The sequence below is a fragment of the Saccopteryx bilineata genome, chromosome 3 (genome assembly GCF_036850765.1).
Source record: "Saccopteryx bilineata isolate mSacBil1 chromosome 3, mSacBil1_pri_phased_curated, whole genome shotgun sequence".
Classification (NCBI taxonomy): Eukaryota; Metazoa; Chordata; class Mammalia; order Chiroptera; family Emballonuridae; genus Saccopteryx; species Saccopteryx bilineata.
The window spans coordinates 317,209,959-317,234,870 of NC_089492.1; the positions used below are offsets into that span (position 1 = coordinate 317,209,959).

The following is a 24,912-nucleotide window of genomic DNA, read 5'->3' on the forward strand; positions in this document are numbered from 1 at the left end:
TGATACAAACTTCCAAAAGGTCAGTACTGATTAATAACTCTACCTTGTCTAGGATACTATTGTCTAGTCAAATTTTATTTATTACTATATTCATACACTAATTAAGTTCTAACTTTACTTTTCTCAGAGTGTTCCACCACCTGCAGGTCAGGTATGCAAGAAGAATGGGAAGTTTCTTTACTCTACCACATGAGAAGGCTAGGGAGGAAAAGTGATGAATTAAGTGAAGGCTGAAAGGTGCTCTGTGTATAGTTACTGTTTCCTACCTATTCATAAGTCACAATCTATTCTTTCTAACATGATTAATAAGAAGAAGTTCTCCTACCAACTTAACCCTTTATGAGGGATATCATAGCCAGCTTCTTATGTCTATGAGCCCAGTTCAAGGGGCTTACAGGCTTTTCTGTGGAACTCACACCCTCTGTCTCATTTCCAAAGAAATTACTATGAATCTACAGGGAAAGTACGGTACTATTATCCCTGTGCCATAAATGATAGCACACACCAGGAAAGGGGGGATATAAGGCCAGATTAATTCAAAAAGGTCTAAAGGGGGAAGTATCGTTGTGCCTTTCCTTTGCGGTGACTTTGTCAACCCGCAGCTGTTAGTCTTCACTGCGGTGACTTTACTAACCAGCAGCCATTGGTCTTCTTCTGCTGTGACTTTGTCAACCAGCAGTTGTGGATCTTCTTCTGCTGTGACCTTGTTAGCCAGCACTAGTGGATCGGCTCCGACATCTGGCTCAGAATAAATGCAAAGTCTTTGCTATGACCTCCAGGGCTTTCCAAAAATGGCTCCCTTCCTTTCTACTTCATCTGCTCCACTCTTTCCTGAGTTCACTCTGCCCCAGCCTTCTGGCCTTTCTGCTGTGCCTCATAACCAAACCATGTCCTGCCTCAAAGCCTTTGCTCTCACTGGTCCCTCTGCAGAAGGCTCTCCAACCTCTGGCCCTCATATCTTTATGGCTTACTGCCTCTTAATTTTCACATCTTTTTAAAAAAGTCACCTTTCTCAGTGTAGAGCCAGGAGCCATGGCCAGGGCCACCATCACAGCCGCCTGGCCAGTGCAGGTTCGCATTACATTCGGACAGTTGGTAAAGAAACAATGGAGCCAAAAACTGGTGGGCCATAGTCTTTAATCCTAGCTTGCACCCAGCGGGCAAGTAAAAACACACACTGGGCTCCAAAACCCACTCACATTCAGTGCTCACAAAGCTACTGACTTATCCGAGTTTCCTAGAATCAAAGGTTTCTAGATCACCAGCCTTATTCTCCTCAGTTCCCCATCTCCTTCCTTATCCCAGATACAAACACTACACAAACTGGCCTCTCACTCAACACTCCGCCATCTTGGCTGCTTCTCCTGGCCACATGGCCTCTTTCTGCTGCTCTGCTCTGCTCCCTCTGCTCTCTCATGCTAATCATCCCAGGAACCAAGAGAGCAAGCTCCTATTCTGCCCCTATTTTATAGTGTAGAAATCCAAACCCTTAATCCAATATACAAAATAGGGAAGTCTCTAATACAAAGTCACTTCTCTGAGGTATGATTGGATTGTACCACCCCACATCAAAACGGGTGGGAAAGGCTTAATCCCAAAACCAAGCCCCAGCCTACAAGGATTCTGCCTGTCCACAGAGACACACATTAATATCACCTGGGCAATGGCCTCCACGTGGGCGGCGCCACTTTAACAAAGTGAGCATAATACATTTTATCTGCCCAACATAACAGAAAAAGCAATTTCCTCTTGGGAAAAGTAGGACAGAGAGCCTTGAAACTAAAGGTCTTGGATCCAAGAAAAGAGATCTAGCAAGTCTGAGGAAGGTGGCTTGAACCAGAAAATGTCACTAGAGATTTCTCTGATGAACAAAGACAAACTTCAGAACGATTTACCATTTACATTTACACTTGACTTTTAGGCACAGTTCAATGGACATGGGAAGGGGATGCCTGGTCAGGAGCCTCTCAGGTGCTCACTGGCCACGTCCCTCATGGAAACTCATGCTCAGGCACCAGAGATCCCCACTCACACACCAATCACTTAGGGGTTTTCCTTCAGAAACAATAAAATCAAAGAAGGAAATCTCGACATGGACAGCACAAAGGTGTCCCTGGAAGTCTGAGGCAGGACTGATTAATTCAGTCCCCACTAATGTCTTCCAAGAGCACAAACAAATGTCCTCACTAATTGTCTTTCCTGAGAGCACAAACAAATGTGTCCCAATAAAGCCTGTTGGGCAGATAAAATATATTATGCTCACTTTGTTAAAGATGGTGCTGCCCACGTGGAGGCCGTCACCCAGGTGATATTAATGTGTTGGGGGCGGGCTGTGGGCAGGTAGGATTCTTGTAGCCTGGGGCTTGGTTTTAGGACTAAGCCTTTCCCACCCTTTTTGATGTGGGGTGGTACAATCCCGTCATGACTCAGATAAGTGACTTTGTAGTAGAGACTTTCCTATTTTGTATATTGGATTAAAGGTTTTCATTTCTACTCTATAAAATGGAGGCAGAATGGGAGCTTGCTCTCTCGGTTCCTGAGATTATCATTAGAGGAGAGAGCAGAGAGGAGAGGGGAGAAAGGCCACGTGGAGGAGGCCAGGAGAAGCAGCCAAGATGGCGGAGTGTTGAGTGAGAAGCCAGTTTGTGCAGAGTTTGTTCAGGGAGAAGGAAGGAGATGGGGAACAGAGGTGAATAAGTCTGGTGAGCTAGAAACCGTTGATTCTAGGAAACTCAGATAAGTCAGCAGCTTTGTGAGCACTGAATGTGAGTGGGTTTTGGAGCCCAGTGTGTGTTTTTACTTGCCTGCCAGGTGCAAGCTAGGATTAAAGATGAAGGCCCATCAGTTTTTGGCTCCTTTGTTTCTTTACCGACTGTCCGAATCCAATGCGAACCTGCATGGGCCGGGCGGCTGTGATGGTAGCCCTGGCTGCTGGCTTTACAAAGCCCAAGGCAGGTCCTAACTCTCCACCAACGTCTTGTTCCTGGAGAGCCTATTGTGTGAGTTTGATCATGTCTGACCCTCTGCCACAATAGTTTTATATCGACTAGTCACAAACAGAAAAGCTAGAATTCAAAACAGACAGAAAGCTAGAATTCAGTAAAGGAAAAGTTTTACCCTACTTACCTCTGGAGGTCAGAATTTGCACTCTTTGATTTCTCTGCCAAATCATCAAATTTTACGGACCAGGAGTGTTGGCTGAGAAGTTGTCCAAGACCCACAGGAAAATTGGAACCCTGGAACATCTCAGGGGGTGACCCTCCTAGAGATCTAGTGGGGTCAGGCAACCCTCCAGAGAGGCCAGCTGGTCTGGAGGTCTCTACCCTGTGACACAGAACACCGGCATCCCAGACAAGCCCCCAAATATTATAAAGTGCTACAATTCACGGGTTACATAGAGTAGTGATTTTCAACCTTTTTTGAGCCACAGCACATTTTTTACATTTACAAAATCCTGGGGCACACCACCTACCAAAATGACACTCTAACACAGTACATATTATACATATAGTTAATAATATAGTTTCTAAATGTATGTATACTCACTTAGTGTGAAACCTAGGCCTGTTTAGATGAACACAAAAGGGATATCCTGGCAGGAATGGTAGAAAGACACACACGAAGCTCTTCCTCAATAGTTCTCAGTCTCTCTCTGTTTTTAGTTTTTATTGCAGTCAAGCTTGAGAAGCTCAGCTCACATAGATATGTGGTTGAAAATGGGAGTGCTAATAGATACTGGAGCTTTCATCAAGGTTGTGCATTCATATCAATTTGGCAAATACTCTATATAGAGTCTGGACAAAATCAATTTTAGAAAATGTTGGGTACTTGTGTAACATCATAAGTCCTCAGAGCATCTCTACTGTCAGATTGAGAAGTTTGCTTTCTAGGTAAGGATTCTGATAAATACTAGAGTTCTCCCTGAGGTTTTGGGTTCAAATCCCATGGTCAGCTGGGTGCAGGGGCCTTGGTTCTGTCTGTTTTGATGGTGTATATAGACTGAGCTCTTTAAGAAGATGACCCTTCAGGAGGCCATATACAATATAGATAACATTGTGATGTATTGTATATCACCCTCTGTGGGGGCCTCTTTTAAAAAGAAAAAGGTCAAATATCTATATACACCATCAGGATAGACATAACCAGCTGAGGCTGAGGCTTCATCTAGTGGTGGCAACATTTACCTCCAGTCCTGACCAGGATTAGAAATCGGGATCATGGGGAGGAATAGCAGCTTCAACTACTCATCACGGCCACACAATGACAAGTGTGAGGCAGCCCGAGTGGGGACCTTCCTGAGTGCGGATGAGAGGTGGCCTACTATTGGTTCATCGCTAGTGGTCGGGATGAATCCTAGAAGGTGATTGGTCAGTGAATGTTCCCTGTGCCTCCACTCTTCCTGTTGCTGATAGCTGTAGGGATTGTGAGGGGAATGTTTATGTTCGGATGGAGGTGGCTGGCAGTGGGCCGGATAAATAGCCTCCGTGGGCCATATCTGGCACGCGGACCATAGTTTGGGGACCCATGTTTAATTTCCCCACGGCACACTTGACCATGTCTCATGGCACACTGGTTGAAAAACACTGACATAGAGACACCAAGTCCAAATGAATTTTTGAGTTTATTAATTCCCTGGCTAACTACACAGGGCACAATCCAAAATCATATAGCAAGTCCCTACCATTCTGTGGCTGATTAAAAAAATTTTTTTTTCATTTTTCCAAAGCTGGAAACGGGGAGGCAGTCAGACAGACTCCTGCATGCACCCGACCGGGATCCACCCAGCATGCCCACCAGGGGGCGATGCTCTGCCCCTCTGGGGTGTCGCTCTGTTGCATCCAGAGCCATTCTAGCGCCTGAGGCAGAGGCCATAGAGCCATCCTCAGTGCCCGGACCAACTCCGCTCCAATGGAGCCTTGGCTGCTGAAGGGGAAGAGACAGAGAGGAAGGAGAGGGGGAGGGGTGGAGAAGCAGATGGGCACTTCTCCTGTGTGCCCTGGCCAGGAACCAAACCTGGGACTCCTGCACGCCAGGCTGACGCTCTACCGCTGAGCCAACCGGCCAGGGCCTGTGGCTGATTTTATAGGCCAAATCACATACTGGTTGGGGTGGGTAAGGAGGGGCTCATGATCCCTTTGCCTAGAGGTATCTGTTACTCTCATGACTTTAGGATGGAGGGTGAGTCAGAGTGTAGGAATTCTTAATTAAGGTATATAAACATTCTTTTCTAAAGACTTTTAAGAAAAGAGAAGTGAAGGGATTCTTAGATAAGTTTTATCTTCCTTGCTCTGTAGTTAAATTATGACTTATCTGACCGAGGTGCCCTTGCAAGTCAGGAAGCTCCTGCATTCTTCTCCCTCCTTTCTCCACAGAAAGAAGGGGGTGAGAAGCCTGACCTTTACTCTTTAAAATGGCATTGCCAATATTAAGTTTTACAGTTCTTTGGCACCTTATCACACCTTGGGCCAGCAGAGTGCTTCAGCGGCTCAGTTTACCTGTCCCCCACTCCTGGTCCTCATCAATTCCTGGAAGAAAGCAGGGGCTGAACCTGCACAGAGCAAGTGGAGGGGAACCCTCACAGGCCCTGGAAGAACAGGAAGTAAAAGTCCAACTTCTAGGTGTTGAGGTTTCTGTTTAGTATGGGAAAGGAGAGGTCCACCACCTCTACTCCAAAGAGAAGGTGATTGCCAGGCCCCAGGGCGCAGGACGGTTCAATAGAGAGGAACCCATAGGGTCAGCTTAAGTCAGCAGGGAGACAAGGCCCTGCTCTCAATTTCTGGCCAACCACAGGGCTGTGACAGTGTCCTGGAGAGCTGCCCCTGCAGGTGCACACCAGCAGCAAAATTCAACTCTGATCTCCCCCAGGGAAGAGAAACACCCCTGAGCCTGGACCACTGATGCGGGAGGGGACTGAGCCCTGAAGGTGAAGCCTGAGGTCTGCTCCTTACTCTGCAAGGTCTGGGACTGGGGCCTGCCATGGCCCCGCCCCTAGACCCGCCCCTGGCTCCACCCCCACCTTCCGGGAACCAGCCCCCCGCTGCCGTTCTGCTCCAGGAGGAGGGGCACCAGCATAGTTAAAAACACAGGACAGCCCAAGACGTCCTCCACAATCTCACAATCCTCTGATCGCATATTTCTTTTTATCTAACTCTGTCGTAAGTGGTGTTTCCATCAGTCGCGCTGCAGCTCCTAGTACATCTAGACGAAGAGGATCTTCTGTTCTTCCATGTTGTAGCTGTTTCCTATTTAGAATCAGTGAAGTTTAGGAAGGAGCGCTGCAGCCATGAACATGTCAGCCCCAAGCGCACTCATGAAATAACTGCCCATTCAGTCCACGGCTGGTGCCGTCCCTGTTTGCAATGAGAAAGGTGAGATTTCGATGGAAAAAGTGAAAGTCAAATGTTATGTGTAAAGCCAGTGGCCAAGACCACTATCATGATCACAGTGGCCACCTGGCCCATGCAGGTTCGCATTGGATTCGGACAGTCGGTAAAGAAACAACGGAGCCAAAAACTGATGGGCCATCTTCTTTAATCCTAGCTTGCACCCGGCGGGCAAGTAAAAACACACACTGGGCTCCAAAACCCACTCACATTCAGTGCTCACAAAGCTACTGACTTATCTGAGTTTCCTAGAATCAAAGGTTTTTAGCTCACCAGACTTATTCACCTCTGTTCCCCATCTCCTTCCTTCTCCCTGCACAAACTCTGCACTAACTGGCCTCTCACTCAACACTCCGTCATCTTGGCTGCTTCTCCTGGCCTCTTCCACGTGGCCTTTCTCTGCTCTCTGCTCTCTAATGCTAATCTCAGGAACCAAGAGAGCAAGCTCCCATCCTGCCCCCATTTTATAGTGTAGAAATCAAAACCTTTAATCCAATATACAAAATAGGGAAGTCTCTAATACAAAGTCACTTCTCTGAGGCATGATTGGATTGTACCACCCCACATCAAAAAGGGTGGAAAAGGCGCCTGACCTGTGGTGGCGCAGTGGATAAAGCATTGACCTGGAAATGCTGAGGTCGCCGGTTCGAAACCCTGGGCTTGCCTGGTCAAGGCACATATGGGAGTTGATGCTTCCAGCTCCTTCCCCCTTCTCTCTCTCTGTCTTTCTCCCTCTCTGTCTCTCTCTCTCCTCTCTAAAAATGAATAAATAAAATTAAAAAAATAGTTAAAAAAAAAAAAAAAGGGTGGAAAAGGCTTAATCCCAAAACCAAGCCCCAGGCTACAATTATCCTGTCTGCCCACAGCCCGCTCCCAACACACATTAATATCACCTGGGCAACAGTTTACATGTGGGCAGCACCAAATTTAACAAAGTGAGCATAATATATTTTATCTGCCCAACACTATGTATCTAGAAAGAGGCCGGACTATGCCCCTCTGGAGTCCTCAGATGAGGAGGATGAAGAATTTCAGGTCATTAAGAAAGCCAAAGAACAAGAAGCAGAGCCTGAAGAACAGGAGGAGGATTCATCTAGCGACCCTCGGCTTCGGCGTTTGCAGAACCGTATCAGTGAAGATGTGGAAGAGAGATTGGCTCGGCATCAGAAAATAGTGGAACCTGAAGTGGTAGGAGAAAGTGACTCAGAAGTAGAAGGAGATGCTTGGTGTGTGGAACAAGAAGACAGCAGTGAAGAAGAAGAAGAAATTGATAATGAAGAAACAGAGCGGCATCGTGGCATGATGCGTCAGCGAGCACAGGAAAGAAAAAATGAAGAGATGGAAGTCATGGAAGTGGAAGATGAAGGACGTTCTGGGGAGGAGTCAGGATCAGAGTCCGAGTATGAAGAGTACACAGACAATGAAGATGAGATGGAGCCTGGTCTTAAGCCAGTCTTCATTCAAAAGAAGGAGTGAATAACAGTTCAAGAACGTGAGGCTGAAGCATTGAAACAGAAGGAGCTGAAGCAGGAGGCAAACAAAACGCATGGCTGAGGAGAGGTGCAAGTACACACTCAAGATTGTAGAAGAGGAGACCAAGAAAGAGCTGGAGGAAAATAAGCGATCGGTGGCTGCACTGGATGCACTGAATACTGATGATGAAAATGAGGAGGAGGAATATGAGGCATGGAAAGTTCGGGAGCTAAAGAGAATCAAGAGGGACAGAAGATAGAGAAGCGCTTGAGAAGGAAAGGGCAGAAATCTAACGTATGCGAAACCTGAGGAAGAGAGGCGAGCTGAACTTCGGGAGAATGGCAAAGTTATTACCAACAAAGCTGTTAAGGGCAAATACAAGTTCATATTATCATGGGGGTGCCTTCTTCATGGATGAGGATGAAGAAATATATAAGAGGTGGCATGGCAGAGTGACACCCTCCCTGGGTCACCGTGGGAAGACCACCTCTGGGCCTCACCGTGGGCACCTTGATCCAGGGATTTCTTGGAGCTGTTTGCTTGCAGTGCTGGTCAACCTGGTCCCTACCGCACACTAGTGGGCATTCCAGCTTTCATGGTGGGCAGTAGCGGAGCAACCAAAATATAAATAAAAAGATATAGATTTACTATAGTAAGTTGTTTTATAAAGATTTATTCTGCCAAACTTAGCAAAAATCTGACATAAAGTACTTGGTAAGTATTGAATAATTATTATTATATGCTTTAACTTGCTGTAACTCTGCTTTATAAATTTTATAAAGTAAAGTTACTTCCCTACTTTATAAATCACCATTACTGTGGAACCGGTGGGCAGTTAAAAAATTTTACTACTAACAGAGATACAAAAGTGGGCGGTAGGTATAAAAAGGTTGACTACCCCTGGAAGGGGCCTAGCCCTGCCTGAGCACTGTGCTCTAAGCCCCAGAGCTGTGGCAGAATGGGAGAAGGGTTTGAAACTTCAGGTCTCAGGTAGGCCCTGATGGGGCCAGGCCACAGTCGGCACCTGGGCTCTGGAGGGAGGACACACAGACAACAAGGGCTGAAGCACAGACAGGGCGGCAGGGCAGCTCAGGAAAGGGTGCCATGCAGGCCGAAGGGGAGGCCATGCATCTCAGGAAGCTCACGGGCACTGAAGGCAGACTGACACACAGACACAGAAGACACAAAGACCTTGACTCCGGGACTAACAGACGGCAGTGGTAGGTAAGGGCAGTGGGTGGTGCAGGTGTGATAGTAACAACGACTATGGGGGGAGGCAGCGGCACCTGGGGTGCGAGGCAAAGCAGACACAGACACGGGATGTCACGGGGGCCTCCCGCGGCCGCACTCCGCACGCGTGACACCCGGCCCTGCTAGATCTGATAGGTGGGGTCCGGGTGGACAGCTGTACCCTCGCAGTAGAGGGTTTGTGGGTACAGGTGGGGCCTCATAGGGCAGCCTAACCGGTAGGGCAGCCTCCTGATGGGCCAGCGGTCTGGAGTGAGGGAGACCCCCACGAGCCCGGGGCCACGTACTGCTGCTGACTTCCTCATGCCTGCGCGACGCTTCGGCACCGGTTTGGAAGACTTGGTCTCAATCGTCTCCCCGGCAGAGGCCCCCAGGGTCCTGGACTTCTAGGCCTGCAAGGCCAGCTGGTAGGCCACCTCGAATTTTTGCCCGTCAGGATGATCTCGTAGGTGAGGTTCTGGGAGGAAAGAGCGCATCTCAGGCACGCGGATGGAGCCGCTACCCTGGTCTCATACCGCTGAGAACGGGGACCGTGGCATCCGGAGTCACAAGAGCAGGCATGGTCGATTCTTGCGTCTGTACCTGAACAGCTGGTGTACTAGGGAACGGGCTGAGCCCCACACACAGCTGGTCCTCACGCGTTATGTCCTCGCAGAGAAACACTTGGTGAACGCAGGCCCTGCGCCCAGCTGACTCAAGCCACCCGGGCACACACAGGAACGGGCACATGTCTGGACAATGGTAAGCCCGGGCACCCACACTGCTACCTCAGCGGTTCCCCGGCTCTGCCTCCCACCGCCAGCTCCCAGGCTGCACCCCCCACCCTCGCCACGGTGGCCGGGCTTCCCTGGTCCCGTCCTGCTGTCTGCCCTGCTGTCCCTGTTCTTTCCGTTTCTCCTCTCTGAGCCCCTCTGTGCTCTCCTCTCACCGCAGGCCGCGCCTCCACAAGCCAACCCCAGCCTGTCTCCAGGAAGACAGATGGCTGGCTCACTGTGGCCTTTATGGACTTCTTGGCCATTTAATAGGAATAAAATGGCGCGAGGGTTTTTATTCAGTTCCTCTCTCTCTCTCTTTTTTTTAAACATACTGTTGATGGGAGTTCTGAGTGCTGTGTCCTTCACCCATGACCGCATAAACCCTGTTTTCTTTGTGATTGTACAGGGCACGGTGACCTTCAGGAGTGCACAAGTGTGTCACCGAACTGACTGGCGTGGGAAATGGGAGTGACAGGCAAGTGCCAGGAACAATGAGGACTGGGTGAACCCCATTTCATCTTCAGAACCACCACGTGGGGGTCGCGGAGTAGCACTGTACGGAGGAGGAGCCAGACCACCAGGCCCTCCGCCTGTCCCTGGGGCCCCAGGGTTAGGAACCAGCTCCTCTGCCCAAGGGAAACAGGGACTTGGACCAGAACCAGGAGGGAGGACTGCGCCCGGGGCCTTGTTGCAGGACGGAGGGAGTCTTCTGGCCTGTCTACTCCCGGTGGGCAGCTCCCCTCAGCCCAGACCAGAGCCCAGAATGAGCAGGGATGCAGGGAAAGAGAGCCTCCTGTCATGCGGGCCCGTTGTCCTGACCCAGGCAGTGGGGCACATTGGGGAGACTGCCCAGCTGGTTGGGGGGAGTAGGGTGGCAGGCTCACAAACAGCAGAGGAGAGACTCAGGCCATGACTGAAGCTCGCTAGGAGCAAGAAGACCTGTCACCAGCACAACCCTGAGAGGCCACCTGTCCTCTGGGCATCCATCTCACCATGGCGTAGCGGGACGGGCTAGGCGGCCACTGAGGCCTCCCTCACGAACCAGACTTTTTCCGAGAGCCCCCCAGGTGCCGGGACAACACTCCCCGAGGACCCCTCGACCCAGGCCCGCCCCGCTGCGGGACACCCACCACATGGGACACCCATCACGTCCACCGTGCTGAAGACATGGCAATAGCGGTGGCTGGTCTGCAGGGCCTTGGTGATATAGGCAAAGGTGCAGAGATCCTCGGGGTCCGGGGCCGCACAACAAATGTTCCGGATCTTGTGCTCCGTGATGAAGTTCTGCCAAGGAAAGCAGGTCTGGAATACTGGGCTCCCCAAGGGCATGTCCTCCGCCCAAGCCTAGAGTGTCAGCCAAACACCACTTCCTCTCTCTCTTTTTTCTTTTTTTGGTGGGGGTGGTGGGAGGCAGTGTCTAACCTTGTCCCAGTTAGGTGCGGGGTCTCGCCTTGACCCTGGCAACTGACGGGAGTAAAATGTCCCTTCACATGCAATCACCAAAATCTCTCTGATCTCTAGTTCGCTCTATTCAGTCGTCCAAAAAACACCCACCTTGCCTATGGAACAGGCAGGCTTGTGTACAGAGAGTATGAATTTGCCATGTAGAAGTGTTTTGTAAACCATTAAACAAAAATGAGTTATTATTAACTAAGACCCCCAAAGGGAGAGAGGGTCTATCTCTCATATCATCTTTCCCTTCAGCCTTGAACTTTGCCTCATTAGCTCTGATATACTCATGATAACGATTATGAGATGTAGCCCCAGGCTGCCTCTGGGAAGATGCTAAATATTTCTCTCCTGACTGCAGTCCCCCCAACCCCCACCTCCATGTGCTCCTGGACTGCTGTTTCTTCCCACTGTTCCTTCCAGAGAATTTGGGTGTAAAAAGGACACTTAAAGAGGCTGCATAACATATATGAATAAACTGTGGGAGTGATTCCAGGCATGGGCAGGGAGGCATTGTTAAGGCAATGCCATTTGGGGGGTGGGGGGGTGTGGAAGAATCTGTGTTATTCTGAAACATTTCTCCCACAAATAAAGATGCCCAAACAGAATTCTGGATTTTTTTTTTTTTTTTTTTTTTTTTAAGACAAATCAACAACCCAGCCGATGTGAACGTGAAGAATCCTATTTTCATTGAACTCTTTGCAAAGTCCTATGAGCTCCTCCCACTCCTGGGTTGCAGGAAGGCCAGCCTGCTTCACAGTTGACATCCCTGAGAGAAAAACCAGGCAAGAGGGAGGCCGAGGAAAGGGCAGGTTTAGTATGAATTGGTTTGAGATACTCTCTGGCTAAACAGTAACTTTACCAGGCCGTTCCCCTCAGAGCTTCCTGAGCCTCAGAGCTGAGTGGACTTTGTTCACGTCCCTGGCGTCCCTCTCTGCGCTCGGCCGGCTGCCCCCATTCCCGGTGGTTGGCCTGAACCCGAGGCGGCTCTGTCATGGAGCCGGATCCGTCAGTTGCGCGGGGGAAGAAGTGAACCGCCTTCGCGCCCGGGGCGCCCCCTGCTGCCGGAACCGCGCCGGCCAAAAGCGGCCATTTGGGCGGGGAGGTCGCTTGGCCGTCCAGGAAGGACCCTGCCCAGCGCGCCCGCCCTGCGCTAGTGGGGCCCAAGCTTCCCTGTTGCGCCTCCAACGCCCGGCCTCTCTCTGATCCCCGACTCCGTCCTGTGGGCTCCTTTGCCCCTGCCCGTCCCCCGAGAGACCCCAATACTTTTCTCTTTTGGGTTGTCCTGTCCAGGGCTGACACCACGGGCCCGGTCTCAGACGCCCACGCCACCAGGCACTGGGAGAGTCTTTTGGCCCACGCCAACGGTGCACCATCTCTTTCCACCCAGGTTCTATCAGCAAAATGCAGAACGTGGAGGAGAATGTGCCCCAGGAGGACCTTGGCGACGCAGAGAGCGGCCCCTGTAAGCCCGAATCACCAGGGCCGACCCAGGAGAAGAGCAGCTCCGAAGAGCAGCCTCCCCTTAGGTCTGGCCCTGGAGGATCTGTCACCCCTCGGGGTGCTTAGTGTGGGTGAGGTCGGAAGAAGCCACCTAGGGGTCCTCGGCCTCTGCGACCCTACAGTTCTCTCTTCACCTTCCCTCTTTTTTGGCTTGCCTCCACCCCCACCCCAAACTCAGGCCCCCTGTAGACCACAAGGTCCTCAAAAAGTTGTTGGTCCTGGAGCAAGAAGTGACTCAATCGTGGTTACTATTTGAATCTGGCAAGATTTGAGGCTGAGTCAGATAAAGTTGCTCCTTTTTTTTTTTTCCTTTTCCTCTTAAAAGAAAATAGCATTCCAAGTGACCGTCCCGTTTCCACCAGAGTTGGGCAGCCACAGTGTTCTGGAAATTCTGCAGATCGCAATCAGGAAGGTTGGAAAAGGCATCCATAGGAAGTATGATTGAACTTGCATTGGACTCCCTCTGAGCAACAGCGCTGGGGTCACGGCTGGAGAAACACCCGAGACATATCAGGAGGAACTGAACTGCCCAGCATCAGGGCAGAGCTGGGGGCGGCTTACTTCCCCGAGAAGAGCTAGCAGAGGCCAGTGTTCCTTCTCTGAACCCTCCCCCACAGAGTGGGCAGGGATCAGATCTGAGATTCCACCCTGAGGCTCAGTCAAGTGCAAAGCCCTCTTTGTTATTCTTGCATTTTCAGATTGTAGGTGGGAAATGGGAAAGATTTTAAAGAACCTAAGAGATCCCAGGCAGGGATTGTGTTCTCTTGGGCTCATCATAGTTTCTTGTACTGTGGATGTTCTTTTATGTTTCTGTTGGAGCACAAGGTCCCTACTGTTGGTCTAATCTCACTGGGACCCATCCTATCTTTCTTATAATAATCTCCAGTGAGTTAAACTAGTCATCGATCTGAAGATCTATCCACATGCAACAAGAGGACTGAAATTCTTGAAGATTGAAATGGGAAAAATCGTTTCAAGGCCCTGCTCCTGTTGAATTCCGTTTGTTTCTCTTGTAGCCACATGGGGTCGCTGCTGGTTAACAGACTGGAATTTATAGCAACAAATTGGGTGTTTTGGAATCCCGATTTAGAATAGTAGTCGTCAGTGGATATGGACCTGATGTGGTGTGAAAGTCAATATATATTAAATACAATTTAAACAATTTAAGTTGTTGAGGTGGCTATTTAAATGAATCCACAGGCAAAACAACTCTCAGTAAAATGAATAACCAAATTCCTCTTTTTAAAATTTTGCTTTGAAATTTCACATGCATTACTAGGTTCATTTGGTTAAGCGACTTACTATATTATCTTGACAATGTCTTTGTCCTCGGGATCTGGAGCTTTACAATCTACCTGAGTTGTGTTTCACCCCTAGTTTCTCTCTGAGCTCTCTTCTTTCCTGAACTTCACAGGGTTGGAGTTGCATAGTGTTGTTCAAAGGCAGCTGTGAACTCTGGTGGTCTTTGGAAAGAAAGTGTTCCCTCTTCTGTGCGCTGCTAGAGCTCCATCTCTGAAGATTTTCTCTAATTTCGAGTTAGTGAATTAGTGTAAGTCTATTTACGTATTTGATTGCGTTTCACCATTTTGCCTGGAACCAAAGGCTTCCAAGAGGCTGCCGAAATAAAGGAACCTCAATGATCCACCGAGGTTCAGTTCACCATTATGTTTACCTAGGCAGGGACTTGAATAAATTCTGCAATCACCATTTCCTCCTTTTTATTTTGAAATATTTTAAATGTATTGAAAAATCAGCCTGACCAGGCAGTTGTGCAGTGGATAGAGTGTCGGACTGGGATGTGGAGGACCCAGGTTCAAGACTCCGAGGTCACCAGCTTGAGCGCAGACTCAGCTGGTTTGAGCAAAAGCTCACCAGCTTGGACCCAAGGTAGATGGCTCGAGCAAGGGGTTATTCGGTCTGCTGAAGGCCCACGGTCAAGACACATATGAGAAGGCAATCAATGAACAACTAAGATGTCGCAATGAAAAACTAATGATTGATGCTTCTCATCTCTCTCCATTCCTGTCTGTCTGTCCCCATCTATCCCTCTCTCTGACTCTCTCTCCTTGTCTCTGTTAAAAAAAAAAAGAAAGAAAAAGAAAAATCAAAAGAAAACTCAGTGAATGCCCACACTGTTAACATTTCTGCCACATTGCCTATGCTCTGTCTATATTTTTTCTCTTACAGGAAATACATTAGAGTCACATTGTTGTGGACTGTAAATTGCAAAAAGCCTTTGTAGATTCCAGGCTTAGCAAAAGGCTAAGTTTTCCCCCCTTCACCTCCATATTGGCTATGATGCTGAGTATTTGCACCCACTTCACTTGCTTCCTTGAGTTGCTGAAAGCAATATACATGCCCTTCCTCTGACTCTTTGTTTGTTTCAGATATTGGTAGATTTCACTTATGTATCCTGTTTTTGCCTTGGGAGAGTTCCTGTCTTAGCCTTGGATGTGCAACTTTGTATCAGGGTCCTTGATTTGCATATGGCTATATAATAAAGCAAACTGGGGCTATGGGCACTCGGATACTGCCAGGCATTTTCAAGAGTCCTCCCGGTCCCATCGTTTTTGTATTGATAAGTGTGTTTCCTTAATTCCGCACCGTTATTAGGAGCCATGCTGGTCCACGGCATCATGTACCTGCAAAAACTTCATCTTCTAAGAACAAAGGCATTCTCCAATGTAACCTCTTTTCTATACTAACATTTTCCTTTTTGCATCGTTAAAACTTCTTACTAATGCAAAAGTTAAACACAAAAGTCAAGAGGCTAGTTTAATGAACCCCCGTGAATGATCACCCTGCTTCAATAATTGTCTAGTTATGGCCAACGTTAGTTCATTTGTATCCCCTCCACATCTTGCAGCCAAATATACTGATCACAAAAAGTAGGTGATCAGCTACTCCCGTACTTTCAGCCTTTTGTGTAGTGCATTTTCACCAATGAAATAAAAGTTGGTTTTGCATCTCATTTGCATAATCGAACAACTTTCTTTGACTTGTTATTTGTTTTTCTGATGTTCTTGTTTAAATTCAAATGCTTCTTTTTTATGGCTTTATATTCGTTTTGCAATATCCCCTAATTTTTGTGAGCAGGTAATTTTCTGTGAACTTCGTTGAAAAAGAAAAACTTAATGAAGCTTCATTGAAAGAGAGAAAATATGATTTATTAGTTTGTTTGCAACTTTCTTCTATATGCCAAGTAACCATTATAACTGCCACGTATGCCTATTACATGAGGAAGCTCTCGGGTAGGTCTTTTCTAGGAACTTAAGTGGTTCCTGAACACCAGTGCTGGTTTGTGATAAAACTTTTAGCAATCATTAGTAAAAAATGAAATAAAAGGTACTGTCATGAGTTTTTTCCTAACCCTAAATGGATCCCATTTAAAGGACTACTGTTTATTCTGACAGCGTTCCCTTTCGCCACTTTGGAGGTTACGCTGCCCTTTCTTTTGTGAAGTGATGGTTTTCCTGGTGGGAGAGGGGATTTGTTTTTTTATTTGCGCATTTCACTGCATACTTGGCCAAACGAAGTGTTGGCTAGTTGTCAAAATCTTTTTGGAAATTCCATTAGTCTGTAAGATTTTTTTTTTTTTTCATTTTTCCGAAGCTGGAAACAGGGAGGCAGTCAGACAGACTCCCACATGCGCCCGACCAGGATCCACCCGGCATGCCCACTGGGGCAATGTTCTGCCCCTCTGGGGCGTCACTCTATTGCATCCAGCCATTCTAGCACCTGAGGCAGAGGCCACAGAGCCATCCCCAGTGCCCGGGCCATCTTTGCTCCAATGGAGCCTTGGCTGCGGGAGGGGAAGAGAGAGACAGAGAGGAAGGAGAGGGGGAGGGGTGGAGAAGCAGATGGGCGCTTCTCCTGTGTGCCCTGGCCGGGAATCGAACCCAGGACTCCTGCATGCCAGGCCGACACTCTACCGCTGAGCCAATCGGCCAGGGCCTAGTCTGTGAGATTCTTAAATGTGAGCACTACCGCTTTAGAAGACCAAATGGCATAAGCACCATCCAGTACCATCTACGTGGAGTGTTTAACTTCATCAGAGGAAGGAAGAGAATCATAATACATGTTTATCATAATAAATGTTTATTTTTGCAAATATGTAACTTGTTTCTTTGCCACTTAATTATTGCTTTACTTTGTAAGAGAAAGGTTTTCATCAGTTTCACTTTCTGCTTTTTATAAAATAACTGGTTTTGTCCTCCCTTACCCACATGCTGGACTACCCTGAGAGGCAGTGGTGGGGCCTGGAGTTCAGAAAACATCAATGGCTAGAATGGTCGCATGAGTTTGTGTAAGATCAGTTCGAATCCAAATTTGGGGCCTACTCAATATAGTGACTCTGAATAAACTTGAAATTCAGATCTGTGCGTATTCCCTGTTGTCCACCATGAGCTCTGTCTGTCACAAGTCTGACATATCCGGTTCATGATGTTTCTCAGTGGAGCAATGAGATCTGGACCAATTGCGATTTCCGCCAAGCAGGTACAGTGCCTCCGACTCCCCATTATATTAGTCCTGAAGTAGGTATTTAGCACTAATGGCTTCTGGTCAGGTTAGAAGCATTTTTATTTAATGATACACTCAGTGTCTGAATATAAGTCTTAAGAGGGCTCAACAACTGAAACAGAAAAGGGACCAATTATAATTACTAGTATCAGAGAGACAGGAAACAAATTTCATCTAACCAATGACTAAACCAAAGCATTATTGTAGGAATGTTCACTTAGGGACCTTGGTTAATAATAAAACATAAACAGGGTGGCTTTGGGATCTTCTCTGACAGATATGGAGGAAGTAGCTCGGAGTAACTCTCTATTGCCACATTAACAAATTAGCCCCAAGCTTAGCAGCTAAAACAATGTTTCATTATCTCACAGTTCCTGTGGGTCAGAAATACAGGCACAGTTTAACTGTGCCTCTGGCTCAAGATCTCTCAGACGTGGCAGTCAATGTGTCATTGACTGTTGGCCAGAGCCTCTGGCAGGTGCTTGCTGCAGGGACCCCCCCCCCCCCCTCCACACACACACACAGGGCAGCTCCAGCAGGGCAGCGTCTTCCTCGCTAAGAGAACGGGGAGTGCAGGTCATGGCCGAGACAGTCAGTTTGTGCTACCTGATCTCAGAAGTACTATCCCATGCTCTGCTCCATTCTGTTCCGCAGTAGGAGCTGTGAATACCAGAAAATCCAGATGTTTGGGGCAGTGGTGGGATTGAGATCATGTAACACTGGTTCTCTGCAGTAATGACCGTTTTAAGTATAAAAAAAAATGATATACCGAAAGGTAGTTTATTATTTCATGCATTTAATATTTAAATAACAGTAAAAGAGGTACACAAAACTAGATTATGTTATAAGAAAGTTTTAAAATATTTATGAAAAAATATTAAATAATACCTGACCAAAAAAAAAAATAAAACTGGTGTGTTTTTTTCTGTTGTTTTTTGTTTATTTGTTTTTGTTTGTTTTTGTGACAGAGACAGAGACAGAGAGAGAGACAAATAAGGACAGACAGACAGGAAGGGAGAGAGATGAGAAGCATTAATTCTTCATTGCAGCTCCTTAGTTGTTCATTGATTGCTTTCTTTTCTTTCTTTACAGAGAGAGAATCAGAGAGAGGGATAGATAGGGACAGATAGACAGGAACGGAGAGATGAGAAGCATCAATCATTAGTTTTTCATTGCACACTGCGACACCTTAGTTGTTCATTGATTGCTTTCTCACACATGCCTTGACCTGGGGAACTCCAGCCGGGCCACTTGCTGCAGCTGGATCCCTTGCTCCAGCCAGCGACCTTGGAGTCAAGCCAGCAACCACTGATTATCTTGATGATCCCATGCTCAAGCTGGTGACCCCTCACTCAAGCTAGCAGGCCTGCACTCAAGCCAGATGAGCCCACACTTGAGCCAGAGACCTCAGGGTTTTGAACCTGGGACTGTCCCAGGTGGATGCTCTATCCACTGCTCCATCAAGTATCAGGCAGAGAAAATTAGTAGTTTTAAATTATGTGTGGCCATAGAGAAAAGACTGAGAAGGAGAGTTTTTTTTTTTTTTTTTTTTTTTTTTTTTTTTTTTTTTTTTTTTTTTACAGAGACAGTAAGAGAGGAATAGGTAGGGACAGACAGGAACAGAGACAGATGAGAAGCATCAATCATCAGTTTTTCATTGCGACACCTTAGTTGTTCATTGATTGCTTTCTCATATGTGCCTTGACCGCGGGCCTTCAGCAGACCTAGTAACCCTTTGCTCAAGCCAGCGACCTTGGGTCCAAGCTGGTGAGCTTTGCTCAAAGCCGATTAGCCCATGTTCCAGCTGCCGACCTCAGGGTCTTGAACCTGGGTCCTCGGAATCCCAGTCTGACGCTCTATCCACTGCGCCACCACCTGGTCAGGCAAGGAGAGCAGATTTTAACAGAGGTATTGGAGGCACCCTGTTGGTTGGTAAGTGAAATCAGCAGGAAAGCTGCTCTGGCTTAAAATGCTAAGCACCTAGCATATTATAAAATAGGTCTTCCCTTGCAGGTTTCCTGTGAGAAAGAGGGAGAGTTAAGGGGGAAGATCATGACTATAATATAAACCTTCAAACTCTGCATCTATCTTAATATTTAAATATATCTAAGTCTTATATTTAAAATAAAATCTCTTACTTGAACTCTATTTCTCTTGCTGACTTCCATTCTATCACTGTCTTCCTTTTTACAAACTTCTTAAAAGAGTTGGTTTTAGGCCCTGGCCGGTTGGCTCAGCGGTAGAGCGTCGGCCTGGCGTGCGGGGGACCCGGGTTCAATTCCCGGCCAGGGCACATAGGAGAAGCGCCCATTTGCTTCTCCACCGCCCCCCTCCTTCCTCTCTGTCTCTCTCTTCCCCTCCCGCAGCCAAGGCTCCATTGGAGCAAAGATGGCCCGGGCGCTGGGGATGGCTCCTTGGCCTCTGCCCCAGGCGCTAGAGTGACTCTGGTCGCGGCAGAGCGACGCCCCGGAGGGGCAGAGCATCGCCCCCTGGTGGGCAGAGCTTCGCCCCTGGTGGGCGTGCCAGGTGGATCCCGGTCGGGCGCATGCGGGAGTCTGTCTGACTGTCTCTCCTCGTTTCCAGCTTCAGAAAAAAAAAAAAAAAAAAAAAGAGTTGGTTTTAACCAATGTCTCTCCCATCTACTCCTCAGCATCATGGACTTCACTGACCCCTTCCACCCCCACACCCTCATCATGCAACCCTAACTGCTTTAACCAGACCTCCAATGGTGAAGTTGTCCCCAAATACTAATAAATCCTTCTCACTGTTGTTTTACCTGTTATTAGAGCACTTGCCACTGTTGACCACTGCTTCACTCTGGAACTGCTGTATGGCCCTCACTCTGTTGGCTTTCCTTCAATCTGGCCATTCTATTTCAGTTTTATTTGCCACCTCTGATCTGTTCATTCCATAAATGTCAGTGGTCTCTAGGGTTCTGTCCTATGTCCTTTTCACCAGGCCCTCTGCAACTTTAGTTACAATAAATCTCTTGGATATCTGATTTTAAATATACAACATGTCTAAAACTGAACTTATCTTACCTCCAAACTTGACACTTATAAAAATAATTTATTTTTTAGTGACAGGTACTCCACGATGATCTACACCAGAAACCTGGCCATCTATTTAGTCACTGAGTCTTGACAAAGCAAACTCCTAAGTATCTCTAATATGTCCATTTCTTTTTCCAACCTTACTCACATGGTTAATTCAGGCCACTATCATTTCCTTCTCTAGATCACTGCAGCTTTTCTCTCTGACTCCCTTCTTTACCTCCAGTCTAATTGTATGACTCATTTCATTCATTGTCCACAATTCAGCTAGATTGGTTTTATAAATCAAATTTCTGGCCCTGGCTGGTTAGCTCAGTGGTAGAATGTCAGCCCGGCCTGTGGATGTCCTGGGTTCAATTCCTGGTCAGGACTCACAGGAGAAGCAACCATCTACTTCTCCTCCTATCTGTCTCTCTCTCTGTTTCTGTCTTTCTCTCTCTCTCTCTTTCTCTTCCCCTCCTGCAGCCATGGCTCAATTGGTTTGAGTGCATTGACCCAGGGCACTGAGGATAGTTTCATGGAGCCTCTGCCTCAGGTGCTAAAAATAGCTCATTTGCGACCACGGCCCCAGATGGGCAGAGCATCGGCCCCAGACAGGGTTTGCAGGGTGGATGCCAGTCAGGGCACATGCGGGAGTCTGTCTCTTCATCTCCCCTCCTCTCACTTGGAAAAGAAGAAGGAAAAACTCCCACAAAATTCTGATCATATCTTTTCCCATTATTCAGGTCCTTTAATCTATGTCCTCAGGATGCACTTTGATCTCTTTAGCATGGCTCCCAAGTTTTAATTTTTGTTATGTTACAAATTTAAAAGACCTCAGTCTTTTCCAGCTTTAGCTGTGCCAATCTTGTCCCCCACCCCACCACAGTTGTTACATTTCATACTTCAGCCACACAAAATTACTTTAATTCCTTAAATCCCCTGCTTTCTACTGCATCTGGGCCCTTGTACATATTCTGTCTACCTAGATCGCTCCTGTCATGCCTCTTACTTTTCTATAAATTTTAGTTATCCCTCAGGCCTTGGTTGATGCATTACTTCTGCTGTATTCTTACACTGACCACCAGCTCCAGGTTATGCTTCTGAAGTAGCCATCATGTACCCCTTTGCAGCACTTACCATGCTCCCTTGAGACAGCCTTATGAATGTACTGTAAACATCTTGTAGGAAGGGATTCCATGTCCATTGTTGCATTCCTGGGGCCTAGAGAAGTACCTGTGATGTAGTAGATGGTTAGTAAATATTTGTTATATCAATGAATGACTTATCATAGTTACTTTGGTTTTTTTTTTTTGTATTTTTCTGAAGTTGGAAACAGGGAGGCAGTCAGACAGACTCCTGCATGCGCCCGACCAGGATCCACCCAGCATGCTCACCAGGGGGCGATGCTCTGCCCATCTGGGGCATTGCTCTGTTGTGACCAGAGCCATTCTAGCGCCTGAGGCAGAGGCCACAGAGCCATCCTCAGCGCCCGGGCCAACTTTGCTCCAATGGAGCCTTGGCTGTGGGAGGGGAAGAGAGAGACAGAGAAGAAGGAGAGGGGGAGGGGTGGAGAAGCAGATGGGCGCTTCTCCTGTGTGCCCTGGCCAGGAATCGAACCTGGGACTTCTGCACGCCAGGCCGATGCTCTACCACTGAGCCAACTGGCCAGGGCCCACCATAGTTACTTTGAACATGTTTCTCATTAAACCAGCTGAGCAGGTGGAAGAAAACTGGTAGAGAGAGAGCAGAAGTGAAGTCCAAGGTCTTCATATCAGTTTAAAAAAATTAAAGTAAATGTTCAGTTTTTTGCAGTTTAACAAACTGAGTATGGGTCTTAATGGGCTTATGTGATAGTATAGCTAACTCTAAACTACAGCCAGCTGACACAGCCCTTATTCAGGCCTTACAATTCTTTTCTTTTTAATAACAGATTTTTTTTGTTTTTTTTTTTAATCTTTTTTTTTCTTCTTCTTTTTTTTATTCATTTTTAGAGAGGAGAGAGAGAGACAGAGAGAGAGAAGGGGGGAGGAGCTGGAAGCATCAACTCCCATATGTGCCTTGACCAGGCAAGCCCAGGGTTTCGAATCGGCGACCTCAGCATTTCCAGGTCGATGCGTTATCCACTGTGCCTCTACAGGTCAGGCTTAATAACAGTTTTGTTAAAAGATAACTCATGGCCCTGACTGGTTGGCTCAATGGTAGAGCATCAGCCTGGTGTGTGGAAGTCCCGGGTTCAATTCTTGGCCAGGGTACACAAGAGAAGTGCCTATCTGCTTCTCCACCCTTTCACTTCTCCTTTCTCTCTACGTCTCTCTTTTCTTCCCACAGTCAAGTTTTCATGGAAGCAAAGTTGGCCTGGGCGCTGAGGATGGCTCCATGGCCTCTCCTTCAGGCTCTAAAATGGCTTCAGTTGCAACAGAGCAGTGCCCCAGATGGGCAGAGCATCGCCCCCTGGTGGGCATGTCAGTGGATCCCGGTCCGGCGTTTGTGGGAGTCTGTCTCTCTGCCTCCCCATTTCTCACTTCAGAAAAATGAAACAGACAAATAAAAAATATATAACTCATATACCATCTAATTTATTAATTTAAAGTATATAATTTGCCCTGGCCAGATAGCTTGGTTGGTTAGAGCATCATTCCAAAGTGCAAAGGTTGCCAGTTCAATCCCCAATCAGTACCTATACAGGAACAGATCAATGTTCCCACTTTTCTCCCATCTTCTCTCACTAAACCAATAAATAAAAATTTTAAAAATAATAAAGTATATAATTTAATGGTTTTTAGTATACTTACAGAATTGTACAGCCAACACCATAATTAATTCTAGAACATTTTCATCATCCCAACAAGCAACTCTATGTGCATTAGCTATCACTCCTCATTCCCCTCCCTTCTCTACAGCTCCTCCCTCCTCCCCCTGGAAACCACTAATTACTTTTTATCTCTGAATTTGCCTCTCCTGGATATTTAATAAAAATGGAATCATATAATAAGTGGTTCTTTGTGTCTGGCTTCTTTTGTTGTAAAGTACCCAATCCACAATTCCACAGGTTTTAGTAGAGGCACATAGTCCAAATAAGTTTTTGAAAAGTTTTATTAAAGGAGGAAATTTATTAAATATGCCGGCCTCATATAGCTGACACAGGGCAACAGACCCAAATTGTGCAGACCTGCAAAATAGTTCAGGGGCTGTTTATATACTCTTAATTATACATGGGAGGGGAAAAAACCTGACATCACGGCATAAATTTATACATTTTGTTTAGAGATACATACATTAACTACATGCTCTCAGGAGGGGAGGGGTAGTTTCTATAGGGACAAATGCCTGTAAATGGTTCATCTATATAAGAAAAGATTTTAATTTAATCTTTTTCTTCCTGTACCTGGCTAGCTATTCACCCTTTCCCCATAGGTATGTGGGAAGGTCAGAGAATCCAAGTCTCCTTCCTCTTCTGCATTTACAACACAATGCAATCGGCCATATTGGTTTTATGCTAATCACACAAGTACAGAGAAGTCATCCACAAAATCTATCTGTATGCCTAGCCCAAATCAACAAAATGTTCTTTAAGCTTTCTAAAATATTCTGTAGCTTTTGGCACCTTACAACACTTTCACTACTGGCAAAATGATTCATCCATGTTCTATCATGTTAGTACTTCATTTCTTTTTATTGACAAATAATATTCAATTGTCCATGTCATTTTGTTTATTCATTCATCACACACCTGGGAGTGGAACTGCTGGGTCATGTGGAGGCTTTAGGATCCTTAAGAACAGAGGTTGCTTTAGAGAATAAGTTCACAAACATATGAAGCACTGATAACTCTTGCTCTTCTTTTAGTGTTAGACAAGTTTCACAGCTGGTTCTTTAAATTAATCAAGTTTCTCTGTCTAATATAAAGTAGCCAAAAAATGGGCAGTCTAATTCTCCTGTGTAGGGTGATAAAGCCCTTCTTGGGTTTAAATGAAATTGGGAGAATTTAGTATCTGTTCCTGCCTGTTTCCACTCCTACTCCATTCCACGCCTGGACTACATAGTGCCGACTGACAGCTACCCAGGAAGGCTTCAGTTGGGGGAGTTGGCTTCTTAGCTGGTTTCAGCCATAATTAGATCACTTCTATCTTTGCATTTGAATAGAAATTTATTGTTTCTTTTGTATTACTCTTGTCTTCAGTTCTTCTTTTTTCTTTTCCACACATCTCTGCCATTACATGCTATTGTTTTCCCTGCTCTTCCCTTTCTCTTTAAACTCCTGGTAGATTCAACCTGTCCCTGGTTGCTGTGTAAGTTAAGACCATAAAGTTATGAAACTCATGTGAATTATAGGATTTTTTAATAAGTATATCATATCTAGATAAATATGGGTACCTTAAGAGTAGTTGTCCTGGGTGGCTACACATATATTCCAAAATTCTGTTGTTAATCAGAATATTCTGGTCACTTATATAGAGTTGTTCTCTAAACCAGTCTGAGCCCGATTAAACCAGTATCATTCCATTATAATCACACTCAGTATTTCCGGGAGCATGCCGCTCTTTA

The 24,912-nt window shown here is 46.7% G+C and overlaps 1 protein-coding gene and 1 pseudogene across 1 annotated transcript in view; one reads left to right on the top strand and one right to left on the bottom strand.

Moving 5' to 3' along the window:
- CEACAM1 (CEA cell adhesion molecule 1) overlaps nucleotides 1-24,912 on the bottom strand; it is a 118,186-nt gene that overhangs the window by 53,019 nt on the left and 40,255 nt on the right. The gene's annotated exons all lie outside the window — the stretch shown is intronic.
- Nucleotides 6,284-9,494, top strand: LOC136328883 (microfibrillar-associated protein 1 pseudogene; annotated as a pseudogene).